Source organism: Labeo rohita, chromosome 14 (assembly GCF_022985175.1).
Source record: "Labeo rohita strain BAU-BD-2019 chromosome 14, IGBB_LRoh.1.0, whole genome shotgun sequence".
Classification (NCBI taxonomy): domain Eukaryota; kingdom Metazoa; phylum Chordata; class Actinopteri; order Cypriniformes; family Cyprinidae; genus Labeo; species Labeo rohita.
The window spans coordinates 12,124,530-12,143,690 of NC_066882.1; the positions used below are offsets into that span (position 1 = coordinate 12,124,530).

Consider the following 19,161-nt stretch of genomic DNA (forward strand, 5'->3'; position numbering starts at 1 on the left):
GGCAATATGGTATAATTAAAAGTGTTTTTGATGAATAGGAGAGAGAATTCCCCAGTCTCTCTGTCCCTCAGTCCCTCTTTCGCTGCTTTCATGATCTCTCCTCTCTATCTTGCTCTCAGCGTTATACGTGGCTGAGAGCTGGAATGGGAGCTCTCTCTCTCCTTTTCTCTCCAGCGCAGAGCCCAGTCACATTAATCAGAGCACTGAGCTGTCAATCACCGCTGCAGGCACAAAACCTTACGCACACACATATACATACTCGTGGCATCTTAACTCGCTTTAGCATAGTAGAAAGACTGAGCGTTGTAGATGGCAGAATAGCATGGTGTAGCATGGTGAAACATGGGAAACAGCTGTGCTTTTCACAGACAGCATTTGAAAGTGATTCCTGCAACGTGAATCATGAAATCTGTTATGAACGTCACATTTCTCTTCAAAATGAATACGATTTTTTTTAAGGATAATTAAAGGGATAGTGCACCCTAAAATGAAAATTCTCTCATTAATTACTCACCTTCTGGTCGTTCCAAACCCGTAAGACCTTCGTTCATCTCGGAACACAAATTAAGATATTTTTGATGAAATCCGAGAGCTTTCGGACCTGCATATACAACAGCAATGCAACTACCCTGTTTAAGGCCCAGAAAGGTAGTAAGGACATGGTTAAAATAGTCCACGTGACATCAGTGGTTCAACTGAAATGTTATAAATCTACAAGAATACTGTTCATGCACAAAGAAAACAAAAATAATGACTTTATTCATCAGTTTATTCTCTTCCGTGTTAGTCTTCGCCAGTGTTGCCAAGTCTGTGGTTTTCCTGCAGAATTGAGCTACTTTATCACTGTTGGCATGAGTTGTTTTTCATGTCCACGGGTTAAAGCGATCCCCAATAATGTAATATTTAGCCCCTGGAATGCTAATTTTACCAAGGCACCCCCACCTGTAAATGTGTATTTTACCCCCGGAATGATTTTTAATGGTTCACTATAATGAATCAGACTTCCCATTGTCATATCTCAATCAGTAAAATGTCTTTTGAACAGATTCATCTACATGAACCGAATGAACCAATTTACTAAAATGAATCAGACTTTATATCTCACTCAGTAAGATGTCTTTTGAACAGATTCAGTTACATAAACTGAATGAACTGGTTCACTAAAATGAATCAGACATCCCAGTTCCATATCTCAATTAGTAAAATGTCTTTTGAAAGGATTCATGTTCATGAACCAAACAAACCAATTCACTAAAATAAATCAGACTTCCCAATGCCATCGCTCAATCAGTAAAACATCTTTTGAACAGATTCATGTACATGAACCGAATTAACTGGTTCACTAAAATAAATCAGACATCCCAGTGCCATATCTCAATCAGTAAAATGTCTTTTGAAAAGATTCATTTACATGAACTGAATGAAACGGTTCACTAAAATGAATCAGACTTCTTAGTGCCATATCTCAACCAGTAAAATGTCTTTTGAACAGACTAATTTACATAAATCGGTTCACAAATTATTTTTTTAAAGGGGGACTCCCCTCCAAATGCAATTGGGCTCCTTTTGTGAAAATCTGGCAACCCTTGTCTTTGCTGCGTGTTCTGGAGAGTACCACGACGCATTTGTGTAATGTTGCTGACTCAGGAGTCTGTGTTCTCACGTAGAATCCGGTTATCACCAAAAATAGTAACTATTACAAAAAAGCTCAAGCATCCAAAAAAAATTAGGTAATGAAATTTGGGAAAACTATGCTTAATGGTATTGAAATAGGCTTCATTTTTCTTTACTGAGGGTGAAATGTGACCTGGACTGAGGTGCTGTATGCTAGCCTGCTAAATTGCCAGCTAAAGTGCATTCAAGTGCATGTACAGCATGTCATAGATACTGTCCATAAACATTAATTTCTAAATAACCTAGAATATTCCTTTAAATGATAAAAGGCAACAGAATCCGAGGGAGAGAGTAGAAACTGGCTGGCCTTATAGCCACTGTGTCTCTGTCTAATATTATTATATGTGCAAGGCCTCCAACCTCATTCTTTCTTCTGCGTTTACTGGCAGTGTTCATCAGACAGCCTTACTGAACAGTGGGGGAGTTGAGTTCTCCTTAAATGTTTTTCTCAGAAATCTCTTTCACTTTAAGCGAGTATTAGTATATACTTTTTTGAAGCACTTCTGATAAAGCTGGCTGAGCAAAGAAGTCTACTAGTTTACTAGTCTTTTCAGCAGGTTAATCTCTCATGTTTCATACATCAAGAATCAAGCAGAACCAGTTCGGAAACAACAGCGAGATGAAAGGTGGTGGAATTGAGCTCCACTATCTCTCTTTCACACTCTGTCATCAATAACAGACACAGATTACAGATTGATCCGCTGTCACACAACGCCAAGGTAACCATCTCCTCCAGAAACAGGCCCTGTCTGAGCCAACAATACAGCAGCGTCTGAAACAATTGTGGGTGTTTTTTTTGTCTCCAGTGAATGTCTCACACTGGTGGTGTGCATTTGTTAGCATGTGTGACTTATTGTGCAAAATTTATAGTGAAAGAAAGATCTCCTTGTAAAAGATGCAAGTGTGTGTGTGTTGAAAGTGGATAAACAGTGTTCACTGGACCTCAACCTGATCTATCTCCGGTGAGAGTGTGTGGTAGTGTGTGTGTGTATCTTTGCTGTGACTGATGGAACAGCTCTGTCAACTCTACTGCCCCCTGTCCAACTCATGATGAACGAGATGATGTCCGCAATGCATCCTCTCTCCCTGACCGCTGGCCACTGGTGCCTGACAAAGTGGTGTGTGTATGTGTATGGAAGAGAGAAAATCAAGGAGACAAATATAAAAGCCTCAAAGTAAATTTAATCCAACTATGACAAATGTGCAAGTGCCTTGTTTTAATCAAGCTGATATCCTTATTAACAATGCAGCGCTGGTCACTTTGTTCCGCCGTACAAATAGTGTGTATTTGCGCATGTGTCAAAACACAACGGTGCAAATTGACTATACACTTGCGACTTATTGCCTATTACTGCCTGCAGAAAGCAAGAGGTAACAGAGCAGTGACATAGTGGTTAGAGCATGTGCATTGGTGCTTAAATAAGAAATGTAGGTTTGAAATCGGCCTTTCCATATCTCATCTTACAAATTATTTTCATTTAATCCTTTTACTATTGGTTTAAGTGACAAAAAAGGCTATGTTGAAGGAATAGTTCACCCAAAAATGAAATCTGAGAGCTTTCTGACCCTGCATAGATGGCAACACAACCAACACATTCAAGGCCTAGAAAGGTGGTAAGGACATCATTAAAATAGTCCATGTGAAATCAGTGGTGCAACCTTAATTTTATGACACTATGAGTTGAGAATACTTTTTGTGAGCAAAGAAAACAAAAATAATGATATTTTGGTTGCCTGAATACCTATGAATTGAGGTTTGAAACAGAATGTAGAATAGCAATTATATGTAAATTATATGTAAATTAAAATGAATTTAACTTAATGTAGTAAAGCAAAGTTTGCCAAGACTAACTTAAATCCTGATATATGATTTGTTCTTTCTCTCTGCTCCACCCATCCTCCCTCCCCTCTCATCCAATCCAGGCTATCAGAGCAGGCAGCGGGCGAGCTTAATGAAATATCCTCGACATTACGACCTCGATCGAACGCATATTTACATTTCCACCTGCAAACCCTCCCTCTTATCTGACTCTCTTATTTCACACTTTACCTGATCGTTTTACAAAGCCCAAATGAAGGTAATTGAAGATAACACCTCACGGCGTCCAAAGACATTACCATGTCTCTGTTAATAACGTATTAGCCACGTAATTATGCCTAAATTGTCACGCCACATTTAGGAGATGTATTGAGATTGAACGGCCTGTTTAGCGAAGGCCAGACTTCAACAAGAAAATATTCAGGCTGACAAGGGAATTGTTTTTGTTCCTGCAACTCAGTTATTCTTATGTAAACATATTTGATATGCAAACTGAATAATAATGACAAGGTAAACGATTGATCTTCTCAGAAAGACTGATGTTTATCTCTCTTTTTTTGGTCGTCTGATATGGAAAATACTTAGTATGTTGTCAGCTCAATGTGCTAAAATGGCCACGGTGGAATTATCAATTTGCAAATTTGCATTAAACACAATAGAAAAGTTTGACTTTATGCAGACACACTCATCCTGCCCAGACAGAGAAGCTGCTTTGAGAAATAGAACTGTAAGGGCTTGTGTGGACAAATGCACTTAAATTGCTGCTTTGATATGGAGGAGCCCCTGAGTATTGTAATGTATTGGTAGCCAGAGTTTGCCAATGCTTCTGAAAGCATCTTAAAGAAATTGCGGTCTCCACCCTGTTTGATTAAGTCTGAAACAAACAAATGGTTGCGTACGTTTTCTAATCTGGCAGTTGCTTGATTGTAAGCCGACCCTGGGTCGGTCCCCTCTCTTCATTCTCAGGCCAGCGAGGTCGCAAATGGAGCACAAAAGGCTCTCCGGTAGGGTGCTTGTTAACAGACAGATGCGTAGTGAACTCTGTCCCTTTAACGCTGGCAAGTGAGCTCTTCATTTGGGTCATTTGTTTGGAGTTCCTAGTGTTTTGATGTCTCTGCCCTTGCCGCTGTTTACACACAAACAAACAGGGACAAAGACAGGGGTTGCGCTTGTCAACACGCTCCTCTCCCACAGGCTGACAGGAGCCTGGGAGAGAAAGAAAGACACTCCTACACTGTCGATTTTGCTTGGTGGCTTTTTGCTGTTTGTTTGAATCGGGGATGTGCAAAATTCTGAATTGAGAAATTGGCTCCCTTTCAGTTCATGAGAATGAATTTAAATTGAATTGGCCACACTCACAGGAAGTGGAATTTCCTGATTTTGCTTTGTTACTTTAATTTGACAATTGAATGAACTGCATTTGCTCAGTTAATGAATTCAGTTTGTTTACATTCAATTTCAATTCGCTATTCTGCCTTTTCTTTCTTTGGTTACAAATAGTTTCATTTCATATCACTTTCTTCATTGCATTCAAATGCAAATAGGAATTTTGCAGTCTGCTTGCTATCTCAATTCAGATCGAATTGGAATTTAAAGGGCATTTTCAATTGCATTCTGAATGATGCACAAACCTGGTTTGAATAGTTAATTTGATTGACATTTGTAATGGACAGTGACATACGAGAAACTCCAAAAGGCGCGGCCTCTTACCGTTTAACCATTAACCCAATGTATTTTCTGCTTATTGCCATTCAAAAGCCATGGCAACCCATGTTGACAATATCATTCTTTTCCAACACTAACCTCTCAGAAACCATCCCCACGCATGTTCTAACACGCCCGCCACAGGGGTCACCCAGAGCCCGCGCTGCAGGAAACAGCGGTGGTATCGGTGCTGGCACGGGTCCAGAGCTTGAATCATTCCCGTTCGACTTCACTCCCAGCATGTGTTGGAAAAGAACGGCTGGTTGAACCTGTCTCACGCAAGACGCGGATGTTGTTTTACTTACTCGGAAAACATTCTAAGTGTAAATTTGTGGCTCTCCATCACAACCTGCTCCCCTCGGGGGCATCTCGCAGCAAATGGCAGCCGTTGCGCACATAGCATCTTTATCTCCCCATATCTCATTTTGGCTCTTTAATTCCCCTCTTTTCCAGAGGCTGTATCAGGCTGATAAATGCTGCCCTAGAGTTGTTTTATGATTGTAAAGAAATGCAGATGGGTTCTAGAGAGAAGCCAAGATGCCCCTGCCAGTTCTGCTTGCTTTCCATTTCCTGCCTTCCTATTTGTTTGTCTTTATTTATTATGTTATTATTTTTTGTCCATTTTTTTTTCAGCTCTGCCACAGCATGATAATGGGCTTTCACTGCTGTTAAGTCTCCAATTTCCCCTGCCCCATCCCTCTTATGTTTCCATCTCCTCTGGCCTTCGTGCCAGAAACGTGACGCTTGCTTGGAGAGATAGAGCTGCGGCGCTCCGTTTTGATTGGCGGTCATCACTCACTCAGTTTTACTCTGTCTCTCCCTCTTTTTGTGCCCTTTCTCTCTCTCTCTATCTCTTTGGATGAGTTTTGTTTATACGGCACAGCCCTCAGCCCCTAAACTCCAGCCTGCTCTGCATGCCATGTGTTGTGACCATTAACATTGCTGTTGTAGCGCTTGCACTCAAAATGGGCCAGCGGCCTAATGCAAACAAACACACGCTCACAAACACGACAGAAATGGACTGCTGCTATGATCTTGCTTATTTGTCCTCTATTGTCTCTGGCAGACTGATCAGAGTCTCTTATTTGTGGAGAAACGTTTTAGTGGAACGTAAGAAAAGTGACCAGTCGACCTATTGTGTGCTGCAATCGACTGAAAGAGCCAAAATAAAGACCCTTCCATCTGGGCTGACCACAGAGAACTAGGCCAAACGATGAGCCCAGGAGGGAGACTCGGGTACCACGCCATATGTGATGTTGGACGCGCTGAATAGCAACTACGGCCACTTTAACGCTTTAGCGTTTAGTCATAGTTACGGTCATTTTTAGATATATATGCACAACTAGACGAGTCCCTGTGGGCCAGTTGAGAACGTGTGCTAATGCACAAGTCCGATAGGAGAACGCAGGCTTTGAAGTGCACTACAGTGCGGTCTTTCCATATCTTCAGTCAACCAGTGCTACAAGCACAGAAGCCACACCTTGCTCAACTTCCTCTTATCAACAATAACATGCACGCATGTACATGCAAAAACACATATGCAGTGCACACATACATTTGTGTCTTCCTCCCAGGATGCTCGGTGGTAGAACTCATCCATTGTTACTCGGGCCGGTTCCTGGTTTCCTTTTTGAAGTTGATGTTCCTCTGGTGAACATTCGCAAGCCGCAGACATTGTCTGGCTGGCTTAGGGTCAATAACGATCTTTTTTTTTTTTCTTTCCTTGTATATATTTGTTAATTCATACATAAAATGACTTGAATACATGATGAGCCATTAAAATTGTTAAAAAAACGTATTACAATAACATCATTTGTGTGTCATTAAAAGTCTTACATTTTAACTGAGCACTGTTCTTCAGAAAAATACTCCAGGTCCTGCAGATTCTTCCTTTTTCCTGCATTTTTTGCATATTTGAACCCTTTCCAGCAGTGGACCTTTTCCACACTGAGGACAATTGAGCTATTAAAATTGAAAAAGTTTCAAACATTCACTGATGCTCCAGAAAGAAACACAATGCATTAAGAGCAGGGGGGTGAAAACTTTTGAATAGGATGAAGATGTCCAAATTTTTCTTATTTTGTGGAAATATTATTTATTTCAATGTAGTACTGCCCTTCGGAAGCAACAGAAGATACATGCATGTTTCCCAGAAAACAAATTAAGTACAATTTACCTTGATCTTTAAATTCAAAAAGTCCCAAACTCGAATGCGTTATATACTCATCGAATGTGAGCATGTGTGTTATGATGTAATGTAAAAACAAAGGCTCATGTGATGGGTTCGTTTGCATAGACACACTGCGCATTTGCATTATTTTGTCTTTGCATGCTGGAGTTCGCTGTGTGAACTTTGAGTGTTTGCTTGTGTATATGTGATATCCAGTGCACACAGAGTGTGTAAACACACAAATCATATAAACCCATAAGCAAACATCAGACATCTCCTGTACAAGTTCAACCAGTCGTGAACTGTTCTTCGGCCGACCCGAACCATTTATGTGCAAGAGCCTCCATGGATGGCAGAAAAATAGAGTCCGACAGTAAGACATGGAAATGACGGAGAGACTCGGTCATTTGTTTAAGTCAGAGAGCTTGCCTGAATACCGCACTTGAATCCTAATAGGCAGCGCCAGTATGAAAGAGCTTGCTGTTCAATGAAAAACGACGAGAGGCTAGGAAGGAGGGATGCTGGGAGGACGGAATAGGAAGAGAGGGGTATTGATCCGCACCTCAGAGGTGTATAGACCTTTACTTGCATATTCAAGATCAAAGATCTCTCCAACAGTACCAATAACTTGGACATCTTTGATAGAACAAGACAAGCTTTTGGATCTGACAGACACTCACAAATGCTAATCCATGGCTGAGATATGATTCCAGAAGACTTTTAAAAGTGAACATCCAAAAAGCTTGCATTAAAGGCAAAATGAAGTGTCTTTTAAAGTGGTTTCTTATTGCTAAGTGGTGAAAATGCATTTCTAAATAGGATATTTTTTTTCATTGCGCATTGTGGAACTTCGTACTTACCTTTCCAAAAAAAGGGATGTAGCAAACAAGATTTATGTGAGCTTCACTGCTAAAGGACAAAATGCACGCAGTGCTATAAACAAAGAAAGAGCGAAATAAACAAGCGAATGAATAAGAAATAAATAAACACATAAGGAGGAGAAAAGTCGCATTATAATAGCAGTTAAATGAGATCAGAGACGTCCCATGTTGCGTCTAAATGCATTTATCTGAACGATTGCACAAATAGTAGTCATCACCGCCAGCTAATATCAAGGGTTCGTTCACAATTAACTGATTTGTATCGCTAATTAAGATAGCTATGAGAAGGTTGTGCCATTGTTCGTGCAAGGAAGAGGAAATTCGATCTGTCTAGTTGGTATTCACATGCTTTTCCTGTTAAGTCATACTAATTTATAAAACAGTGTCATTGCCCAAACAGACCAGACAATGGCTGATGTCCTGGCCAGCTGTGGCTATTGTCCTGACCAGCATTCCTTAGAGTTTATGCGTCGGATACAAAAACAGACAATGACGCGGGAAATAATAATATAAGTTATTTTCTTATAGGCTGGCCAGAAACAGTCTCAGTGACGCCTCACCTCAGTGTGTGAATCCACACTATCGCTTTGGCTGAATATCAATGAAGGCGTATATGTTTGTGTTTAGATGAGCATAGTGTGTTGATGCATTTTAATGCTTCTAATTGACGTCAGTGTGTTCTTTTTTTCTCGGGGTGATTTGAGTATCTTGATGATCCATTCACAGCTAAAATATTCTTGTCGTTTGCATTAAATCAAATCATTTTTTTGTTGGGACTCAGTGTTCCTTCTTGAACTGCTGCTGCTGCTTGATTGGGCTACAATTTTGTCTCAGAAGTCAGTAATACACTACTGTTCAGAACTTTGTGGTCAGTAAGAAGAAATATATACTTTCATACACTGCCGTTCAAAAGTTCAAAAAAATACAGAAAAAAGTAATATTATGAATATTATTGCTATTTAAAATATAATTTATTTCTGTGATGCAAAGCCATTACTCCAGTCTTCAGTGTCACACAATCCTTCACAAATCGTTCTAATATGCTGATTTATTATCAATGTTGGAAAAAGCTATGCTGCTTAATATTTTTGAAACCTGTTATGCTTTTTTTTTTTTTTTTTTTTTTTTTTTTTTTAGGATTCTTTAATGAATAAATAATTAATAATAATGGGATTTATTCAAAATAGAAATCTTTTCTAGCAATATAAGCCTTTACTATTACTTTTTATCAATTTAACATATCCTTGCTTAATAAAAGTACTAATTTCTTTCAAAGAAAGAAAGAAAGAAAAAATACTGACCCCAAACTTTGAACAGTAGTGTATATCATTGTGAAATATTTATATAAAAAAAAGCTGTTCTTTTTAACATTTATTCATCAAAGAATCCTGAAAATAACTATCACAGTTTCCAAAAAAATATTAATATTTCCAACACTGATAATGAATCAACATATTAGAATGATTTCTGAAGGATCTTTTGACACTGAAGACTGGAGTAAAGATGCTGAAAATTCAGCTTTGCATCACAGAAATAAATTATATTTTAAAGTATATTATAATAGAAAACCTCTATAAGAAAGCCTTGATGAGTAAAAAATACTTCTTTAAAAACTTTGCATAACAGGAATAAATTATACTTTAAATTATATTAAATAGAAAGCAGTTATTTTAAATTGTAATAATATTTCACATTTTACTGTATTTTTGATCAAATAAATGAGTCCTTGGTGAGCACGAGAGATTTCTTTTACAAAATTTTTTTTGTATACCAGGATTTTTTTCCAGTTAAAACTATTCTTAATTCTTGGCTTACATTCGGTATTCTGGGACGTGGTGCATTATGTCTGCCTGTCAATCACTGTGATCAAAAATATCCCTCTTCCCTGATGAGGTGACCCTGCAACTTTTTGAAGTTCTGGCCTTGCCAGATTCTAGGAGGAAGTTTGAGTGCTGGCAAGTGGGTTTACCATCTGCACTTCAAATTACGGCATCTTGTTTTCTAACCGAACGCTCTAAAATGAACAGGGCTGAGTTTTCATTATTTCCCTTTAGCAAATTAGAACCTCTTCAAAATATGAAGCCAATAACATCACTTCCAGTAAACCCACTGGAGGCTTCGGAGACACTAGCCAATAAATCACACAGCTCATAATTTGCACATAAACACGACTGTAAGTCTCTGGCATATGAGAGCTGTAGGGAGTCGCTTCATAATTGTGCTAATTATCATTGAGGTTTCGCTGGTCACTTGTTTGTTCATTAATTTCAAGGCATTTCGGGAAATGAGCAAGTGTGTCTAATCAGGAAGTAGAAGCTAAATACATACCCAAACCCGCACACACATCATGTTTTCTGTGGAAACTCGGTCTGGCTTGATTAGGAAGAGCGGTCGATATCTTTTGATTGTTGGGTTTGCATTAGCAGGGTGTTTTTCTTGCTTAGTCATAATATGATCTCTCTCTACTCTCTACACAAGGATTTAAAAGGGTGTTTTTCATTGCTTTTTATAGTCACACACACACACACACACACACACACACACTGTCCTATCCGTGCCACCTTGTATGACTAGTAATGCGCTTCAGTGTTTTAATTCTTTTGATGTAAAAAACAGTACAGGGCCTCATTGAAAGCAGCCGTGGACACCGCAAACATCAGTATATCATACCAATGTGCTAACATTGGAAAATATAGCACTTAAAACAAACAAAAGGTGTACAAAGTGAGTGGAGGAGGCTTTGTGTGCACATGGAAGAGACCGCTGCTTTGTCTGAGGTGCATAAAAGAGTGCTTTGTATTCTGGGAAGAGGTCTTGAACTGTGGGTTCAAATCAGATGCTTGTCTAAGAACACAAAGAAGTCTCTCGCTCTTTTTCTCTCTCTCCCTCTCCCTTTTATTTCTTATTTCTTTGCCGCCTCATAGATCTACTTTTACCTTTGCTCGCTAGCCACAAAGGTGACATCTGGGAGAGAAAGAAAAAGTGAAGCAAACAAACAAAAACTTCATTTGCTTTGCGACCAGAACGGTTTGTCATAGGATGTGTAGATTGTATAATCTTCCATTCAAGAGCCGAGTTCAGATAATTCCATTCTGTGACGTACCTGCTGTTAAACATACATCGGGTTGTGTGGCAACACGTTCATGGATGCCTGAAGTTTACCGATGCGTCGAATCATTTTGACATGCATTGTGGAAAAACTCAATTGTGCTCTATTCGGAAGCATAGAGGTTTTATCATATTTATAGTTTTACATTTGTTGACGATATTTAGCAGAAAGCTTTATGTCGCTGAAACTTTGTAGCCATCTAGATGTAGATCTGCGATGCGGTTAAAGATGACTGCAAAGGTATGACAAATACTGTTATGTGTATGCGTGCCATGAAGTGTACAGAGGGCTGAGATAAGGCTCAACGGAAGGCCTTATTACATTGAAATGATAGTGCTGCTGCTGATGAAGTGCTTTGAATGGTGCAGGTATTGTTTTGAACTGTCTGTCTCCCACGAGAATGTTTATTTTTGTGCATTAGTGAGTAGTGTGTGCTTATCGAGTTACAGCAGTGGCCATGGTGAACCAACACAATGTACAGATGATGAGCAGCTTTCATTCTGTGTGTTTACATGTTTGTTTGTCGGTGTGTTTGTTTGTAGTCTCCTGTTTCTGTGGAATTCTCCAGTGTCGCTTGGTTTCAGTTTCTTAGGCTAGTGAAGAAACCATGTTGCATGCCGAAGTTTGTTTTTGCTAGACTTTTTGTACCCCGTGGCTGTCCAACATCAGAGTTCAGGCATTTCGAGCAGAATCCAATGTATGTAGCATTCTTTTGGGATTATGTTTTGTTTTCTGTCAGAATTCCTTTTGGGATCATTGCATCTGTCATCACACAGACAGCTTCCCATCCCCTCGCTGTGTTTAGCAGCTCTCTCTGTGTGTCTTTGGCTTTTGCGATAATATCATTCAATTTTATTTTATTTATTTATTTATTTTTTAATATTTACAAAAAATTAATTAAAATGCTAAAAGTCATTTGGGATTTATTATTATTATAATTATTTTTTTGTAATACTGTGCTATCATGAAACTGTGGAATCCATAAAAAAGATGAACAAATAAAATAAAATAAAATAAAATAAAATAAAATAAAATAAAATAAAATAAAATAAAATAAAATAAAATAAAATAAAATAAAATAAAAGAGACTTCTTAAAAAAAAAAAAAAGTATATAACTAACCCCAAATGTTTGCACTGGTCCAACCTGTTGTGAGTGTTTTATTATTATTATTATTATTATTAATAATAATAATAATAATAATAATAATAATAATAATTAATTAATTTATTAATTTATTTATTTTTTAGGGCTGTCAGTTTAACGCATTAACTTAATAAATTAGTTATGAAAAAAATAACTTGAAATTTAAGATATTGTTGCAAAAAATGCCCTTTTATGTGTTTTTGTCTCATAATTATGTCATGTGATAAGCGATATCACACCAGCAGCAAGGGCAGTATCAGTGCTGATTTTGTCCTGATTTATCACAAGTTTAAATGTGATTTATACAACAGTTTAGTAAATACGAAGTTGATATTGTGTTATATTTTAAACACAATATTATGTTTTTGCTTAATTTTGCAGGGAACATATTACCTTTGAAGCCATAGCAGAACTGTTGTGCGTCTCAGAGCAGCACAGTGGTGTTTAGTTTCTGAATGAATCTGCATTTTGAATGAATCGTGTGAATCAATGACTCAAAGTCCCATTCATAAAGAGAGCCATTTACTTATTTTCTGAATGAATCAGCCATTTGAATAAATCATAAAGGCATTTAATTTCTTATTTAGAATATCATTTCATTAAATAAAATAAAAAATAAAAACATTAAAGGGGTAGTTCACCTGAGAAAAAAAATAAAAAATCTGTCATCATTTACTCACCCTCATGTTGTGATGTTTGTGAAACATAAAAGAAGGTATTTTGAAGACTGATGGTAACAAAGCTGTTTTGGTTACCAATTACTTTCCTTGTATGAAGAAAAATAGAAGTTTCTTAAATTATCTTCTTTTCGTTCCATAGTTTACGTTAGACCTTTATAGCCTAAATGTTTGTATAATGAATTTTATGTTGAATCAAATAAAATATTTCTTTCTAAAGCTACAATTTGTAATCTCTACTTGATACTTTCTCATTTAATACAAAAATAGCTTCAAATAATATTTTGTGGGTATTTTCATAGTCAAATTTATTTGCCGATTAATTAGATTAATTAATCGAAACATCATGTAATTATTTAGATTAAAACTTTGACAGTTTTTTTTTTTTTTTACTTTACTCATGGTTTTATTTATTATTAATCTTGTTTCCTTCCAGCATTTTTATACAATATCCCAAAATTTGTTTAAAAAGTGTGGATGGAAAACCAGCTAATGACTTTTTGGCTCTGGTTTCTTTTGACAGTAGCATGTCATCTCTCAGTCCCTGCCAGTGTCGCCCTCGCTCTCGTCACCAAACCCTTGGCTCTGTTAGACATGTTGTGACGGGTACAGTATTCCAAAAATGAACCATTTAACATTATGTAACAGTCTGTTTGACTGTTAAGAAAACTTTTTTTTCACTCCTCACACAATCTAGTTTCAGTATAAACACACCTTAGGCTACAGACACAAATTACTGTTTATTAGTTTTCATTTCTCAGTCATTGAGCTTCATTTGTTCTGCATTTGTCGCTTTTTTGCATCTTTGTCTGGCCATTTTGAAATGCAAAACAACATAGTTTGCATTCTGTCTTTGAACACATACACAGTCATTATAAAAGGTGACGTCTGCCTTGTGTTTTGTAAGCATAAAAAAATCAAGATGTCAGCAGTAGCTCACCATGACCTCACCGTCTCCTCATTTGCCTATCCAGAAAAACACAGTCCTGTATTCATATTTCAGCTGGAGGAATAGAGAGTGAATGTCGGTAATTGTGTTGGGCTGCATTCGCCTGCCTATTGGCGTCCGTAACCTCTCCTCTGAGCGTAGAGCACCATCTGTTCCCCACTCTCTCTGACACCAGCACCATGTGTACAGATTCATCATTCTGCATGCAAGTGCACAGTGAGAGACAGAGAAAGAGAGAGAGACTTTGAGTCTCCACCGAAACCCACATCAGATAGATATGCAAAGTAACTGGGTCTTTAAGATCAGATATTCCCAACCCTGATCTGTTCACAAACAGACTCAGAGATTTTGCATTTGTGGAGAGTTGACCAACAGAGGGAGATATTAGGCATTCTGTCCCCTGGCATTACTACAACCACTTCTATTACTCTCTTTGGGGTTTACCCAAGTTTTACAGCTTCCCATGTGAATTTGGAAGCTGTCTTTTATGTTACATTCTCTGAAAAAAATAATACATCACTGTTACTTTCAAAAGGTGTATGCATTTTAGGTATTCATATGTCCCTTTAAGGCACTACCACAAACCATTCATGGGTAAATAAGGTACAAAGATGTAACTTTTAGATTTTGTACCTTAGGGTTCTAACCCAGTGATCCTTTATACCTTTTTTCTAAAAATGTAGCATGGACGCACAGTCAAAACATAAAACCTTTTAAAGTACAGAGCGTTTTAACACATGCGGCGGACACATGAGCACTAAACAGTTTCATCCTCATCACCTCTCCAGATGTTATGAGTGACAAAAATGTCTTTGTACTCATTTGAACAAAAGTTGTCTGTATATCTAAACCCCTCATGCAAGTGTTCATCAAAACACAGACATCTGTTGATGCCATCTCAAGTAGTTTGTTGTTATTGTCTCTTGTGTTTCTTTTGGGACTGTGAAACAGTAGCCTCGGGCAGTGTTGCCACCTTGTGGAGAAATTAATTAGTGCAGAAACCGTTTGTGTCACTCTAATAAAGTAAGTTGGTTTGTCAGACACACACTATCTAGTTAACATGGGCTAGTTTGAACTCAGAAACTTCTATATTTGGATGTACTTCTATATTAGATTTTAAATTGCATACTTCCATCCTGCGCTGGCTCAGCAACTGCCTTTGAGATGAATGCTAATGCTAACTGTTAGCTTTCCCCAGGTTCTTGATGCAAACATACATGCACACAGTAAATCATTTGTAGACGCTCGCTCCCCTCCGTCCCGCTCGCACGGAGTGGGCTATATTTAGCATGTACAGTGTGATAAAGACCAGCGCTGCAGGCGGCGGTGGAGTAGTCGCCCGTCATCCTTCCTGCCGAGGCCACAAAGAGAGGCAACGGGAGAAAAAAAAATGAGGCGCCGGCAAGAAAGTGACAAAGAAGGAGAGCACCTTTAAAAAGACGCAGCAAGCATAAAATAATGAAAAGTGAAGTAGAGGGGAACGGAAGGCGTACGGACACGTGCTTCCCTCTTTTTCTGCCTCTTCTTCACGCGTACACATCGTCTCATCTGCCTTTCATTTCCTCCTTCCTTCAAACACCTTTCATCTTCCTCTCCATTTGTTTGATATCAGCATATTTCAAAGTGTAAGAAAAATTGCACGGGTGATGGGTAGGTAGTTGATTCCACCGATATATTGAAATTACAGTACATTTAATATATATCCCGTCTGGTTTTTCCTTGATGTTTTTTTGTTTTTTTTTTCCTGCTTTGAATTTCACAACAACCCTTGAATGTCCCAGCGATGGCACGGTTCCCATAACAAGTGGATGTTGAAGACCTGCCAATGTGTTTTGCTATGCCCATGAAGTCGTTCCGCTGATTTACAGGCATCAGCAGCAGAACACACACACATGGTCCTTTACAAAACTGCCTGAAACCTATTGCCTCATTGCAGTAGAGGCCACAGAAGCAGTTATGGATGTTCACCTGTATCTGCTCAACTATCCTGTATAGCACATTTCCTGACATGAGGTCTGTGTTTAGTCTAATTCAGTTCTTAGTGTAAGCATCAATGTTCGGGTCTGCTTGAGCGACACTGCCACTGACCTCTGACCTGACTATATTTAAAAGTAATTTGACTTTGATTGTCACCGTGTAATAATCAAAGCAAGCACTAAAGTTAGGCTAAATCTGAAATTTTAAGGTTAGCTTCAAAGCACACCTGTGTTTGGTTAAGTTTGCCTTTAACTTACCCTTGGATGTAACCTGATCTGTAGAGCTGTTCATTCTCACGGGATTGTTGACGTTGACCACCATTGCAGTATGCGAAAATGATTAACCTCGCTTGGGTATTTTTTGCACTCCCTTGCAGATTCCTAATGAGTATAAACTAATATTGCTCTATCAAAGCAAAATGCTCACGTAATTAACATTTCAACTCGCACACACACTTTTGTGTACAGTGGGAACCAAATGGCTAAGATTACATTTTAAATATGACATTAAAAAAAAATAAAAAATTAAACCTGGAAATAAAGTTATAGTATATATGTATATATATATATATATATATATATATATATATGTATACACACAACTGAAGGTGAGTATCACTGATATTACTGATGTCTCAAGGATTTTTTTTCTCCCTAATATTTAACCACTGACTATAGCCATTCAACATTACAGTATAATTGAGAGCTATCAATTTTAACATTAATTAGACTTTAAACAATCTTCACATAAACCCATTATTTACCTGTGCCCTTCAGCAAGTAGGAAATATACAGAAACTGAATAAAGTTATCAAACACTACATACTAAATTAAATATAGCTGCAAGCAGCAATTACCGGGTTCAAGCGCTTTAGGTATTTAAGCACATAAGTAAAATTACATTACATATTATTTTGCAATCCTGTAACCACCTAAATCAATTATTAAAATAGGCATTTTTGTCAAATCCAGGTGATTTACCATAGAAATATGATGTTTTTATAACATTTATGACTGTTATTACACTCTTATCATTTAAAAAACGGTTTGATTGACAGCAGTGGTTATAGAGGTAGAGTTGTTTGGAACGAGGAGGTCTGTCATACGATACGAATATCGCATGTATGTGCAGAAAACCGTGCAATTTACAATCGTTTACGCCCTTAAAAAAATGCGATTCCCAATTTCTGAGTCAAACCACCGAGTTAACCTTGCTCAAAATTCGGCCAATGGCGGCCGTGTTTTTTGAGATATGCAAATGTCCAAATGTCAGCATGAGCCAAGGATTCCTACGACATAAGACACTTAAGCCTGCGAATAACAGTTTAGGAGTTATGAGCGATTTCATACTTTCGATCGCTGTAGTCCCCCCCTAAGGCCAATTGGGGCGAGCCCGAGTCACGTTGTAGGCGATGTGAGTACTACCATCCCTCCAAGTTTCACTACGTGCTTGAACCCCTAAATATAGATGAAGTCTTAAAGCTATAAAAGTTATTGATTTCCTGTTTTTTTCCTTTGTTCTTTGATTAATAGAAATCAGAGGGTTATTACGTTATTTGGCTGCTATTACTTTAAGAGCTGCCGCTGCGGAACGTGACAGAGATCTGACACGCATGCTCATAGTTTAATTTACACTTTGATATGAATTGATACAGGCTACTGCGCATGCCGTCGCATTTGTGCTCGCAACTGAAGCGTGTGTGCTACGAGCTCAGTATAACAGCTGACAGGAGAGGTAAATTCGTTTTTACTGATATATGGCCTGCCAACATCTCATCTGACCGCAGTTCACAGTTGTTCTACTGAAGCTCCCTTGTCACCTGTACCTTTCCCACACTCATTTGACTAGCGCCTGATGCTGAAGCAAAGTTGGAGTGCATGTCTAAAAAGTCTCCCGTTTGATGTGGTTGTAAAGACATTCTGCGACTAAATAAATGCAATTCTTGTCAAGAAAAAAAAAAAAGAGACAGAAGCAGCAGTTGTGAGTGGGGTAGCCAACCCTAGCCCCGCCACTGAAATTTATATATATATACACACACACACACATATAAAAGCTAGTGGTTTTACTCACTGTACATGACCCTAGTCATATAGGAAGATGACCCTTCATTAACCTTTACATTAGAAGAGAATGGATGTAATACCCATATCCATTCTTGCCGCCTATCCATTAGGCCATATATGAAACTGCAGTCATTTAGCTTTAGATCTCACACTATGTGTGTGTGTGTGTGTGTGTGTGTGCGAGAGAGAGAGAGAGAGAGAGAGAGAGAGAGAGAGAGAGAGAGAGAGTTAATCTGGTCTTATCTGTGTATTGCCAGCAGCTATCTGATAGCAGGATGTCTAGCTAACGGAGAGCGCCACTCAGCTCTTTTACAAACACTTACCAACACACACACGCACAATCTCTAAAATGACCTCCTGATTTTCTTCAGAGGAATAAGAGGTTATAGTGTTGTTTGTGAGCAGAGATAGAGGGAGAAATAGAGAGAGAGAGAGAGATACTCAGAGTGTCCGGCTGATTAATGTCCTGCTCGGAGAGAGGGAAGGAAAAATGGAAGCGGAGAGGGAATCAGGGAATGAGAGGGACCATGGGGAGAGGAAGACAGGAGCACCAGAGGAAGTGACCTGCCTCCCAGGTCTATGGCACATTCTGTGAAAGTCATACACATTAACACAGCAGTGGCCACTGTGAAGGTGAAGCCACAGAGTCTAACTAGCTAAAGCTAAAATCGCTTACGATTCCCACATGAGGTCATTGTGAGTGAACAAAGCATTTAAGCACTAATGAACGATTTAGACCTATTATTCATCATTTAGCAACCCTTAGAAAGAAGTTACCATGGTTACCAGAGATTATTCTCAGTGTTACTACTGTGAAACCATAAATTACAGTCGTTTTTGATGTTCAATACAAATAAAGCTCTATCAGCAGCATCAAGTCCGTTTGGAAATCCGTTTGGCTAATTTAATGCTAAACACGCTAGTGCTTGTCAGAGGCCTGTCATTTGGTTGAGTGTTTTTTGTTTTCGCTTTCTCCGCGACTCTGATGTCCTT

General features: G+C 38.4%; 1 protein-coding gene across 4 annotated transcripts in view; it reads left to right on the forward strand.

The window, feature by feature from the left end:
* The window catches only part of pcdh1b (protocadherin 1b), a 192,044-nt gene that overhangs the window by 79,179 nt on the left and 93,704 nt on the right, over positions 1–19,161 (forward strand). The gene's annotated exons all lie outside the window — the stretch shown is intronic.